The following is a 15,032-nucleotide window of genomic DNA, read 5'->3' on the forward strand; positions in this document are numbered from 1 at the left end:
GTAACAATCCAAACTGTCTCCAGATATTATCAAATATTTCCAGGGGTGGAAACAGAGAACTGCCAATAGTTGAGAACATGTGCTTTAACAGAAGAGTAAATTTCTCTTTTAAAGACACATTTCCCTTCTAGTGGCTTTCCTGTGTATTTTGTCTTTCAAATGACATCAAGGCAGGTGCCACCCCTGAAGTTGAAACACATATGCCAAGGTTCTGCTTGAGGAGTCTGGGATTTTCCCCAAGATGCGTGCTTTTCATTTTGCTGTTACCAGATTCTATAGATAGCAGTCAATTTCAAATTAGCCAATTGACAGGACGCTGCGTAGGCAAGTTCAGGGTGGGTGCATCTGGGTGGATTCTTTTCAATTAGTCACACAGCAGTAAGTCCTGGCTCATTTTTCTTGTGATCTGAGACTTCATTACTTCATATTAGTGACCTCAAATAAAAAAGAATTCTGCCTTTCCAGTGTGTAGAAATGGTACTTATAGTTAGAATTTTCTAAGGTTGCTACTGTACATGACTTTGGGCAAGAGAAGTTAAAAGAATGTTAGCAGGAGCAAAGATCAGTTTTCTTCCTAAACAATAGAAAATAATTGAAAGGAGATCAAAGGATTATTAAGGTTTCCTTCTGGCAATACAGGCTTCTTCCTCTGCTTAGACTGCTGTCTCCCTTTTCTTACCTGCAAGCACAATTTTTCCTTTAACAAATGGGGCAGGGAGGGGGGGTGAGGTGCTAAGCTATTTAAATGTGGCATTAAGGACTGGGGGTATAGCTTGGTGGCAGAGTGCCTGAGTACCAAAAGTGGGGGGCCGGGTGGGTAGCATTAAGCCTTATAAGTTTCTGTTGAACTAAAAGGTGGACCTAACTGATAACATTTCATAATGTATTTTCAGTATATTTGACCCTCCTGAGACAAACATCATTTTAAAGGGGGAAAGTGAATTTACCCAAATTTAATTTGGAATTCTCACACCACCCAGCCTTGACGTCACAGCTTGTTCTTACCCCTTCCTCACTCCTACTCACAGGCTCTCACTGTGGGCTCAGGTGTCTGAAGAAGGCTCATATGTGCCACTCTGGCAAGGTATTGAAATAGCATCTACCTCAAGTTGTTCCACAGAGCAGAAGAAAGCCCAGGTAGCTCGGGCACCTCATTATCTCAAGTGAGACCTCCCTACCTCCCTACCTGCCTGTCACCGATGTGGGCTGCCTTCAGGTAATTTACCAGACATATCAGGACAGGACAAATGTCCTTCCTTTTGCTCTAGGGAATTTCACCCAGCCCCTGGCTCATTCTGCCCCTCTGCCAGATTCTCATTAGCAAAAAGAAGGAAAAATTTCCTTCTAGATTTCATCTTCTGATCTAGCCAGATGGTGAATAAATAAATAAGAGAGTAAGGAGGAAACACATACTTGCTTTTGTTTAATAAAATACTGATATGCTGTATATGCTGTTGTCACAGGAAATATCCAGATGTTGAGAGCAGACAAGTAGTCACAGCGTGGTAGAGGGCCTGGGGGAAGGCTTTTACTCTCAGTCTTGCCTTTTCATTACACAGAGGACAGGAGGCAGTTCTGAAGGTTTGGGGAGCTCAGAAGTCAAGGAAACTTCAGGCATTAAATCTAAGTGAAAATAGCATCCTGCTGAGGGAATGACATTGGTTTGGTGTTCTCTAATGCGATTGCCTATAATCAAAATTCAGAATGTGGAAGGGCTTTGCTTGAAGGTTACAGCATCCCAACCCCTGTTGGGCAGACCCTTCTTGGAAGAACCTGAGCCACCCCCTTAGAAATTTCTGCTTGAGTTTGATGCCTGGAAAGTACTCATGTCTGCTATGAATCTGAATGGTTTATTTTGTTAGAAAAACAATGCTGTGCAGAGGACATTCCCTTCCACATTCTGAATTTTGCCTGAGCTGCCAGGAAACACAAGCTCAAGTCAGTCCCCAATTTCTGTAACACCATCATATTCCAGAGGCAGGACATGGGGACCTGCTATGTGTGCTTCCTTTAGACAATCTGTTTTGATATTGTTCTTACTTGTACAAGTTGGGAAAGTCTCAGATGATTTTGGAAGAATCTAGGGCTAGAAATACAATGTAAATAATAGTTGGCAAATTAGTTATCCCCTGTCGGGTGTCACTGAGGAGCTCTGGGACAGCAATAGATTTTCTTGTTGATCCATCCAGCAAGCTACTCAAAGTAACTCTGTTTGGCAAAGTTTTGCCACTTGATTAATCAGTGTACCTAGAGAAATAGAATATGTAGACAAATGATAGATAGATACATAGATAGATAGATAGAAGTCTAGTATAAGATATTGGTTCATGGAATTGTAGAGGCTAAGAAGCCTTACAATCTCTCTGCTGCAAACTGGAGATTCAGGAAAAGTCAAAGGCCAGAGAGCTGGAGAGCCATTGGTACACCCAATTAGAGTTTGAGTCTGAAGGCCTGAGAACCAGGAATGCTGAGGACAGGAGAAGATGGATGCCCCACTCCCATAGTCTGGCAGAGAAAGAGAGAGCAAAATGATTCTTCCCTCTGTACACCTTTTTGTTCTATTCAGGCCCCCAATGAATTGTAGGAGGCCCACCCACACTGAGAAGGGCAATCTGATTTACTCAGGTCATCAATTCAAATGCTAATCTCTACCAGAAACACTCACACAGGCAGAAATAATGTTTAACCAGATACCTGGGCACCTCATGTTCCAGTCATGACAACTATGATTAACTATCGCAACCACTCTACATTATTGAAAACATTTATATTTTTTATTTTGTACTTCCCTTCTTTTTCCTGTTCCCTTCAATAGATGAGGTATGTGCATCATAAACTGGAGGTCTTATCTGATGGCGTTCAAGCCTAGGTAGGGGAAAGAAAATGATCAAATAATTTCACAAACAAAATAGAAGAAGGTCAATGCCAATTCCACACACAATCATTATATGGTCCCATCAGAGTACACAACTGGGGGCTCTGTCATATGGAGGACAATCAAGGAAGGCTTCTCTGAGGAAGTGATGACTGAACTGAGGGAAGAGGAGTTTTCTGACAATGAAAAAGATCACACAGCATTTACAGACCATGTAATCTTCTACATGCATCATTATGCTTAATCCTCACTCATAATTTAACACATATTTATTCAGCTTCTATCACACACTGGAGGAACGGTGGCATTTTGATCTTCCTTTGAGTGGAAGACTGGTAACAAAGGGTAAGGAACCTGGCAGAGTATCAGAGTAGTTAGTAATTAATAAGAACCCCAAATTTGATATAGCTACAAATACCATAGTCGGCACCATGGCTAATACAAAACACAATGTCCTAGAAGAGGAAAACAGACTTTCAGACATTCATCAATTTCTCTCACTTCTTTAGATACTTTGGGACAATGTTCACTTATTTATTTATTTTCAGGATCATTCTTCCAGTCCCTTCCATCTGAAACATGAGGAATCTAAATCAGACTTAGGGCTAAGTCAACACTTTCTCCAAATCTATCCAACTTAAATACCTTTTTTTGTTGTATATGCCATGATGAAAATTCAAACATTACCCTCAGCAAATTTTTAGGGCCAAATTCTATAGCATGACTGATTTCTTAGACAGTGTCACTTCTGTCTACCAAAGTAGCACCTTAGACCAACTGGAATGTGCCTTATTGGTGACAAAGAAGAAGGCCCCGTAACTGAGCATTTGTTTTCATGGCTGCTCTGCTGGGAGAGGTGGGAACCAGTGCTTGCTTGATAGATGGATCCAGCTCACTTCTAATATAATACTAAACTTCTCTCCCAAGGGAAAAATACATGTGGGAGTCAAAGAAATCAGAGACAGGATAGATTTTTCTGACTGTTAATAGAGGCCTCAGTGATCACATCTCCTATTGGGTTATCTCTGGTCCCTAGGATACGGCATCTCAGCTCCTTTGGCATGTACCTAACTAGCTGCATTTGCCAGTCTGAGACTAAATCTAAATCAGGCCTAGTCATGGATGAATCATTTATATTTGAGACAGGCTTCATTTCCCTGAATTTTAAATGTTATCTTCCTAAGGGTAGTCCCCAAACCAATTTTATGTGATAAAGATAATGCACAAAAAAACCTCTGATTTTTGACACTGAGATTATTAGTATCAGAATAAGTACTTGGATTTATTTTTTGTATGGGGCCATGTACAATCTATAGCTAACAATAATACAGAATATAATAATTCATGAATTAGCCATGAATTCTAATGGAGAAAAAAGAACCATTAGGAAATCAATTTCTTTTATGACTCTTAGAAGTAAGAATACAAAAGAAGAGGAAAAGAAAACACATACTTACTGAAGTATCTACCATAAGCCAATAAAATAGCTGCCATTCTTTTTGAGTTGAAGAATAAAGGTTCAGAGGAGGGCAAGATGGCCGAATAAAGGTACCCAGCAGTCTCCCACTCCTCCACAAAGAAGAACCAAAGTAACAGGTGTGCAGCTACATACTGAGGTGAGGGGTCTTGGGAGAATACTGGAAATGAACAGAAAACCAGAAAACTTACAAGATTCAGAGACTAAGAAAACAGCATAGTAAGAGAAACAAAATATCTCAGTTCCTGCCCACCACCCGCCCTCAGCTGGGAGACGTGTGTCTCCCTTCTAGAGAGGTAAAGGTGACAGTGATGGTGCCAGCAAACTCTGTCAGCGTGGATACTGGCAATCCTAGCTCTTGCAAGGTTTATAACCCTTGTAGGCTTACACCCTTACTAGAGAAGTTAACCTAAAATCTGTAAAATAGTCTAGCTTTAAAAGAATCCACATCATCTCCCAGTGAAGTTTCCCATGTGCTGCAGCCAGGAGCTATTTGGAGAAGGAACCTATTGTCTGAATTTGGATTGATTCAGGGATCAGAAACCCCTGCATATTCCCAACCCTGGGACACCACAGATATCCTATTGCACAACTGGCAGGTAGGTAACTAACTCATGAACCCAACTTGGTTCAGTACAGAGACCTGACAGTGCTGTGCTGGAGGGAATGGTTGTTGTGACATAGAGGGGAATGTAGAACTCTCACTCTCAGGAACTGGGAGTTGAGGAGCCAGACCTCCTGACGAGATGTCATGTGTGGTTTCATGATGGCATCAGGACTGAATACAGTTACCCATGCAGTTCCTGCCACTCTCTCCCCAGTGCCACACAAGGGCACCTGTCACTAATGAGGGGGGACAGAATTCCACTGCTCTCCCCAACACATGGGTGTTCTGGGGTGGTCTTAAGAAGCACTGTAGCTCTGACTGTTGCCCTTTCTCTGGTGTATATAGCTTAAGAATATCTGGAGAGAACCTTTGCCCAGTACCAACTATGTTCTGCTCTCACTCATTCCCATAAGCACTTCAGCTGAGAGAAATGTTGCCCAGCTCCAGCCATGACCCACTCTTGCCCATGACTGGCCAGCACTATAGCTAAAAGCATCAGAGAAAGAAAAGCCCCAACCATTACTCCATACCTCTATGTGCACAGATAGGGGGGTTCTGAGATCCTGCTCCTGGGGAGGCACAACCACTCAGCAGCAGAAGAGGACACCACAATTCCTATTGCCACTGCACCTAAATGTGTCCCACCATCAGTCACACTCACACTTTGGTCATGCACTGCTGACAGGACTGGGCATGAGTGCACAGAGGAAGAGCTGTGGTTCCTGCCCTCATCTCTCCCTGTGAAACACCTGTGTCTGCACCACTGTTTATTCAGAGGACAAGTGCTTCTGGCCCCTTACCACTACTGGTACAGCCATGGCCAGAGAGCCTTACAAGTTACAGAGGCAATATCAACAGTGCTTGAGGAAACCCCCATCACTTGATGGGGGCTACCACTCCTGTTACAGAAGTAGACACATAGGGTGTACCCTACGTATTCTGCTGTCTTCACCATACATGCCTGAACTGCTAGAGTGTCCCTACTCTTGCATCACCTATAGAGACAGTGGGTCTCATTGGCTCTAACACTGTGTGCACTATGCCCAACCATACTAATCACAGCCAAATAAGCTACGAGGAAATTACATTATGCTACCCATCCAGAAATAATATGGTCTAACTAGTCAATATCCCAAGACACATTTTCAGGAGAAAGTCTCTTTCTAAGAAGATCATCTCATAAAATGGATAGGAATATATCCTTTTCATGAGTTATACAAATCTCAACCTAGGAACACAACAAATATAAAATGACACCTCCAAAAATCATGATTTCCAGTAACAGATTCCAAAGATATAATAATGGATTAAATTACTGGAACATAATTCAAAAGAATTTTTTTTATAAGTTCAGTGAAATTCAAGAGATTACAGATAAACAGTTAAATGAAGTTAGGAAAACAATACAGGATATGCATGAGACATTCAACAAGGAGGTAGATGTTTTGAAAAAGAATCAATCAGTATCTCTGGAAATGAAGAGCTCAATAAGTCAAATTAAAAATTCAGTTGAAAGCCTCAACAATAGACTAGATCAAGCAGAAGAAAGAATATCAGAGTTTAAAAGTAAATATCACATTCAGAAAGAAATAAAAGAACAAAAGAATGAAGAACACACACAGGATCTTTGGGACACCATTGGAAGATCAAATGTCCACATTATTGGCATACTCAAAGGGGAAGAAAAAAAGGTTAAGGGCATTGATAATCTATTTAATAAATGAATAGTAGAAAATGTCCCTGATCTTGGGAAAGATATGAACATATGGGTACTGGAGTGCTATTGACTTCAAATATCTATGACAAGAATAAATCCTCATCATTACATTAAGTCAAACTGTCAAAAGTTTAGGACAAGAAAAAACATTAAAAATCTGCAAGAGAAAAGTGCCACATCATATTTAAGGGAAATCCCATTAGGTTGACAGCAAATTTCTCAGTAGAAGAACCCCTACAAGACAGAAGGACATGGAATCATGTATTTTAAGTCCTGGAAGAAAATAACGGCCAGCCAACATTATAACACCAAGCAATCAAAGCAGCAATGAAGACTCTATAAGATAATTAAAGACTAAAGGAAATCATTACTCACAAAAGACACTTAAAGGAGAAGTGGAAGAAAGATAAACACCACCATGATAGCATGTGAAACTATAAATTCCATTGAAATGTAGATATACAAAAGAGAAATTAAAAGAATCAAACATTATCAGTACAATAAACTCCACTTCCACAAATGGATAGGTCATTCATACAAAGGAAAGTTTAAAAAAATCAGAATTAAACTAAAAGAAATATTCAGGAACAGCTGTGTTTCACCAAACTTTTAAAAAGAACTAACACCAATGCTTCCCAAACTATTCCATAGAATTAAAAGGGTGAAGGGCTAGGGTCATGGCTCAGTGGTAGAACGCTTGCCTAGCATGGGTGAGGCACTGGGTTTGAATCTCAGTACCACATATAAATAAATGAATAAAATAAAGGTCCATCAACAACTAAAAAAAAATGGTGAAACCCTTCCAACCTTATTCAATGGGGCCAGTATTATACAGTTATCAAAACCTGACAAGGACAATAGAAAAGAAAAAGAAAGAAAGGAAGGAAGGAAGAAGCAGACCAATATCCCTGATGAATATAAATGCAAAAATCCTTAACAAAATATTAGCAAATTGAGTTCAACAGCACATCAAAAAGATCATACACCATGATCAAGTTGGTTACATTCCAGGGATGCAAGGATGGTTCAACATGTGCAAATCAATTAATGTAGTACATCACATAAGTAGAATGAAGAATAAAAATCACATGATTATCTCAAAAGATGCAGAAAAAGTTTTTAATAAAATTCAACATCTCCTTATGATTTAAAAAACCCAGAATAAATAAGGTATAGAAGAATCATGTCTCAACATAATAAAGTCTACATATGACAAATACACAGCCAGTATACTGAATAGGGTAAAATTGAAAGCATGCTCTAAGATCAGGAACAAGAGAAGGGTGTTCACTCTCACTGCTCTTATTCAATATAGTATAGAAATTTTAGCCAGACCAATTAGGCAAGAGAAAGAAATAAAGGCATACAAATAGAAGAGCAGGAAATTAAATTATCATTGTTTGCAGATGATAGGATTCTCTATACAGAAAAACATAAATATTCAACCCAAAGACTATTAGAACTGATAAATGAATTCAGTAAAACAGGAGGATACAAAATCATTATATAAAAACCAGTAGTTTTTCAATACACCAACACTGAATATGCTGAGAAATCACGAAAGAAATCTCATTCACAATAGCCACAATAAAATGAAATAAGGAAATGAAAGATCTCTATAATGAAAATTATAAGTCAACAAAGAAAGAAATTGAAGAACATTAAAAGATGGAAGGAAAGATGTCCCATGTATACAGATTGGAAGAACTAATATTTTTTAAATACCTGAAATGTCCAAAGCAATCTACAGATTCAATTCAGTTCCCATCAAAATACTAATGGTGGTCTGGGGATATAGTGCTTGCCTCATATGCACAAGATCCTGGGTCCAATCCCCAGCACCACCACCACCAACAACAACAACAGCAAAAAAAAACTAATGGCATTTTCCACAGAACTAGAAAAAATAATCAATCCTAATCCTAAAATCACTCAGGGCCCTGAATATCCAAAACAATCTTGAGCAAAAAGAACAAAGCTGGAGGCATTACATTACCTGATTTCAAGACAATCACCAAAATAGCACTATATTGGCATACACATACCAATGTAACAGAAGAGACACAGAAATAAACCCACATCCACAGCCAACTGATTCTCAACAGAAGTGCTACAAACATTCATTGGAGAAATAACAGCCTGTTCAATAAATGGTGCTGAGAAAACTGGAACCCACATGTAGAAGATTGGAACTTGACTCCTTTCACCCTGTATAAAAATCAACTCAAAATAGATAAAGACCTTAAAACAAGACCTGAAATTCTGCAACTACTAGAGGAAAACATAGAGGAAACACCTCAAGATATTGGAACAGGCGATGTTTTTCTGGATAGGATTTCAAAATCATAGGAAACAAAAGCAAAAAATTAAAAATTGGATTACATCAAGTTAAAAGGCTTCTGCAAAGCAAAGGGAATATCCAGTGAAGAACAAGATACAGAGTAGAAGAACATTTTTGCCAGCTAATCATCTGATAGAGGGTTAATATCCAGAATATGTCAAGAATTTTTTAAAAACACCAAAAAATTAAGTAATCCAATTAAAAAGTGGTCAAATGTTTGGCATAGACACTTCTCAAAAGAAGAAATACAAATGACCAATAAATATATGAAAAATGGTCAATATCTTTAGTCATCGGGGAGGACAAATCAAAACTACACTGAGATACCATCTCACCCCAGTTAGAATAGCTATCATTAAAAACAATAATAATAAATGCTGGTGAGATGTGGACATAAAGAAACCTCTAGACTGTTGATGGGAATGTAAATTAGTATAACGACTCTGGAACGTGGTATGGAATTCCTCAAAAAACTAAAATTAGAACTACCATGTGATTCTGCTATCCTACTCCTAGGGATATATCCAAAGAACATGACACACACATGAAAAAGCATGTAAAAAGGAAAACTGTACACCTATCTTTATTGCAGCATTATTTGCAATGGCTAAGATATGGAGTCAGTCTCATTACCCATCAACAGATGAATGGATAAAGAATATATATATACATACACTATATATATATATATCTCTCCACACATATGAATGGATAAAGAATATATATATATATATATATATATATATATATATATATATATATATCTCCACACATATATACACATACATACACATATGCAATAGAATAGTATTCATTAAAGAAGGATGAAGAAGTATAGTTGGATATGATCAATGCATGTTATATGCATATATGGACATATCACAGTGGATCCCATTTGTTCAATCAGTATGTGTTAATTTTTTTTTTTAAACTCAGGGGCACTCGAGCACTGAGCCACATTCTTAGCCCTATTTTGTACTTTATTTAGACACAGGGTTCTCAATGAGTTGCTCAGCACCTACCATTGTTGAGACTGGCTTTGAACTTGCAATCCTCCTGCCTCTACCTCCTGAGCTGCTGGGATTACAGGTGTGCACTACCATGCCCAGTCCAATATATGTTAATTTTAAAAAGCAAAAGAGCTAGGGATGTAGATTGGAGTTAGAATGCTTGCCTAGCATGGGTGAGGACCAGGGTTCAAATCCCAGTTCCACAAAAATAAATAGAGAGAATTAAACCATATAGTTCCTAGACCTCAAACTCCTTAAAAGCAAGGATAGTATCCTTTTTAATCTACTTATTCATCAATTGTGGCACCGTGTGTCCCAAACAGTGGTGGCTCCACAAATGCTTCATGATAGAACAATTAGCAGGGATGGGATTTAGACATGAATCTATTTGACTTTAAGCTTCAGGATCTCACTGGTCACCAGGCCTCTTCCACAGCTTTAGCAATGAGAAAACACTGTTGGAATTCAACTAGATTAAATATATTTTAAAATTTATTTTTAAATATTTAAATTCTGATTTTCTCAACCAGATTTTATAGGCATTTATTAGGCATCACTGTGTGGTTAACCCTAAGCCACACTTCATGGGAAGTATAAAACCATGGAAGACATGGTGTGTGTGTCAGAAGAGTTTCCAGTTTAGCTGTTGGAAAAGAACCCGGATGATGATTCATTAGAGGTCAGAGAAGCACTCAAATGAAATATATGAGCCTGTGTGAGGCAGCAAGTCTATGTGGCATGGAGTAAAAGAGAGGAATACGCTTTGGGGAATTAAGTGTGGGATGAATGTTCAAAAAGGAGGCAGAATCAAACCTGCACCTCCCAGGAAGTATGGAAGCAGACAGGGATCATTGCAGCTAAAGAAAGGTCAAGTGATGGTGTGTGAGCAAGTGATGGGGACATCCTGGCCTGCTAAAGTCAGATTCTGTTGCGAAGGTAACAATATTTAAAGGGAGAACACAAGTTGGTTTGCTGGGTGCCCTGAATCACAGCTCCAGATGGTTGGGGTTCAGCCTGACAAATCAAGGGAATATGCAAAGGTATTTTAGAAATTCACTATGGCAGTACTATGCCAAAAGGAAACCCAGAATATGGTTTTCTTTATTTAAATTTTTTTTTGTAGTTGGACACAATACCTTTATTTTATTTATTTAGTTATTTTTTATGTGGTGCTGAGGATCGAACCCAGGGCCTCGCACGTGCTAGGTGAGCACTCCCCTGCTGAGCCACAACCCCAGCCCCAGAATATGGTTTTAAATAAACAAGAGACAAAGGAATTCAAAATTGGGATGACGGCAAGGGCAGAATCCATGGATGACAAATTTCTCCAGAGAATGTTACTTATTGCCACTCACCTCTGTTGAGTATTTTAATTGACTCACAGATGTCTTTGTAACATGTAGACAGTAGCAAACCTTGTTATGCCAGAAAAAAATGAGGCAAAAGAGTTTTCCAAACAATCCTGTCATTTCCCCTACTTGTGGGGTTCTTGGAGTATTATTCAGAGAGCTAGTTCATAGTCACATAATTATAAAATGTTAGAAAAGGAACAAGACTTAGACAGCATCAGTCAATCCCTGTATTTAAAAAACGAGATGACCTTGACCCAGACAGGTTATGTGCTCCTCCAAGATCACACAGTTAATTAGTAGTCATTAAGTTTTATTCCCATGGGCAAGGGTAACACACAGTATTCTTCTGTAAACTGAGTTCAGTCTAGTAAATAACATTTGCCCTTAAACAGACAAATGAACCACTGCACAACAACTCTGTTGTCACAAGCTTTCTTCCTCCCCTGATGCTTGATCTCAATTTTTTTTTTTATTTAGGGCTTGAGAGTTGTATCTTTCTCATTTCTGCACACTCGGCACTTAGCATGGTGCCTGGCACATGGCAGGTACTCAATACATTTTTGCTGAGTTGAACTAAATTTGAATCACTGATGTTCTTTTCTTTTCTCTTAGGGGCTTTCATGACATATTTCATTTTTTTAAAATGAAGAATTATCCAATCATTAAACAGGAAGGGACCCTGGAGCTTAACTTTTACTTACAAGTGAAGATGCTAAAGGCCAAGGAAATTAAATGACAGACCCTAACACTGGCACTCAAGCTGTTCTTATCTCCTCTCCTCCAGAATATATGATTTGCTCTTTGGTGAAATATATCATAGTTTTCTATAGTTCTCTGTAAAAAAAGATTCTAAAATATCAGCTGTTTAAGAGGAAAATACCTATAGTGTTTTTGTGCTACTATGTGAAACTTAAGGGCAGCAAGTAGAATGATAAGTCTAATGGTCAAATAAATGAGTAAGTGACAAATTATTTCTGGGAAGAATTTTATACTGAACATGGATTTGGGCTTATTTTGAAAAATATCCTTTTAGAAGGAAAAAACTGATCCTGAGAGGCAATGAAATCAGAGCTGGAAAAAGGCAAGATAATTTGAGCCACTAAGCTTAATGAGGGCCCATCTCTGTACAAATCAATTGCTGTACTCTGTCCTTGAGTTAATAATAGCAGTCCTTCCCAGCCCCCCTGCCCCCTCCCAGCTCACTCATGAATTAGGAAACTTGAGTATTAGTATGGGACCAGCTTAGGCCAGCCTATCACTGGAAGCAAGAAACTACACCCCCTGATGTCTGGCTGAGTGTGGCCAGAGCATCCTCTTCTAACACAAAGGGCTAACCATTAATCCTTCCCTAGTAGAGGTTCAAACAGAGGCTGCCCAGCAACGCTCCACTGGTTTCATTCAAGGTCCTGATGGCTGTGACCCTAAAACTCACTTCATACTGACAATGTCTAGTGGGGAAGCCATGGGCTGAGGTGGTTCTAGCAGCCACTTGGTCAATGGCAGAGCACTCACAGAATGTCTGATCCTTACTTGGAGGGTGTCTTAGTCAGCTCAGACTGCCACAACAAAATACTATAGACTGGGAGCTTTCAACTACGGAAAGGAATTTTCTCACTATTCTGGAGGCTGGAAGTCCAAGATCAAGAGATCAGCAGGGTTGGTTTCTTCTCTTCTTGGTGGCCTTTTCTCTGGGTATGCACCCCTAGTGTCTCTTGTAAGGATGCCAGTCCCACTGGATTCATGCCATCCCTAATGATCTCACTTAACCTTAATTATCTCCCTAAAGGCCCCATCTCCAGATACAGTCACTGGGAGTTGCAGCTTCAAACTACCAATTTTGGGAGGCACACAATCTTGTCCACGATAAAGGGAAATCAGGGTCTCCTCTTTCCAGGTTTCAGAGTGTCTTTTAATCCTACTACTTAATTTCCATGGGTCTTTTTCTCAAAGAAACATTTGCAACTAATTTAGAAAGCAATGAGAGAAATCATTTGGGAGTTGAGTTCTCAAGTTGCGAAAATTGCAATTAAAAGGGGGGGCAATGAAAAGTACCTTTCCAGCAGAGTAATAGAGTATCTCTGTGATGCTCTGCAAGACAGAGCATAAACACACACACACACACACACACACACACACACACACACACACACGGGGTGGGGGGGCGGGGAGAATCCAGGCTCCAAAGTTTTCTCAACGGAAGAGAGCAACTCTGCTGGCAGGCTGTCGCAAGCATGCCTTGTCTGCCTGATTTACACAGGTACAGAGAGAATGGTCTGGAGGCTGCGGGCCTGCTCGGCCAAACGCCCATGTGTGCATGAAATTAGAATGTCAACATTTGATTCATGCTGCCAAGCTGTGACTGTGAAACAAATTATGTCAGTGGGTGGCAATTGCAATATTAGTCTAAGCAGATAACATTTAACTATAAAGAGGGGCTGTCTCCCAGCCTTTTCTCTTTTATTATTTTAATATCAGCATTGTTAGACCTAGATGAGATAATGATTTGAGAAAAAGGAAAATGTTTCATGTGGAGGCGTGGGTCCTTCAAGACAGGACACATTGCAATTCAAATGATGTTTGCTCCAAACCCTCTTATGAAACCCAGCAGTCAGGTAATGGCAGTGTTGATTTGTACAAACCACAACCATCCACTCAATGGAGTTCAAAGCAGAGATGACTGTCTCTTTTAAAGAAAACCTTCGATTTGAGGCCAGAAGTTAGAATCTTTGTCCTTAAATGCATTTTGGCAAGAAGAAATTGGCAAACACCTTGAATGAGATGGTGAACAAATTCTTCCAACTTACTCCCTGGGCTCCTCACAAGGTCATTTCACCAGAGAGCTCTGCATAGTACAGCTCTGTATAGTACAGTTTAGTTGAAACCTGTTATTTTCTTCTCAATTGATTTAAGCTTGTACGGATTTAAAATCAATTTCAAATGCATGTGTGGGTGGAAGTTTGTTGAAGAATTTCATGTAAGAAGTAGGGATTTGGGTGCTGCACGTATTTTCTTTAAAACTTTCTTGGTGAAGCAACTTCAACTTGACCTACAAGGTAGCATTTTTTTCCATGAATGAGGCACACATCTATCTCCATTTGAAGCCCACTTCTTCTTGTTCTTCTTCTTTTCTTTTTTCCTAACTTGCAATACAGTAAAACATCAATTTGGAGTTTTATTCCATTACAAACATCCATGTAGTTAAAGTTAATGCTGTGAAAAATCCAACTTGTACCTGTGAAATGTTTATAGAAGCAGCATTCACTTAGTAGCCGAACCAAGCCAAGATGACTGGCTACAGGATTAATGTGTAGAGAACAAAGTAAGGAGTTTTAGGGGAATAAGGATGAGAGAAGAAGTGGGTGTCACTTAAAAGCCTGTCTATCAGTTTAAAACAATTTCTAATAACGAAGATCTTCTCCTTGCTCTCCCTGGTTAAACATGAAACCTTATCTGGAATCACTGCCCCGCAGGGTGGTCCCCTCTTTTACCTAAATCAGTTTTCAACTCCTTCTCACATGTAATCCAGGCCCCAAATTCTGAGATTGCACTTTTCTTCTCACTAAGGCATAGAGAATTAAATAGATTTCCTATTTGAGAAGAAGGTTGTGGAGAGATAAGATTTAAACAGAGAAACTTTTGGAACTCTTATTTTT

The sequence above is a fragment of the Marmota monax genome, unplaced genomic scaffold (genome assembly GCF_021218885.2).
Source record: "Marmota monax isolate L192 unplaced genomic scaffold, Marmota_monax_Labrador192_F-V1.1 WCK01_AAM20220418_F8-fsc00001, whole genome shotgun sequence".
NCBI classification, from domain to species: Eukaryota; Metazoa; Chordata; class Mammalia; order Rodentia; family Sciuridae; genus Marmota; species Marmota monax.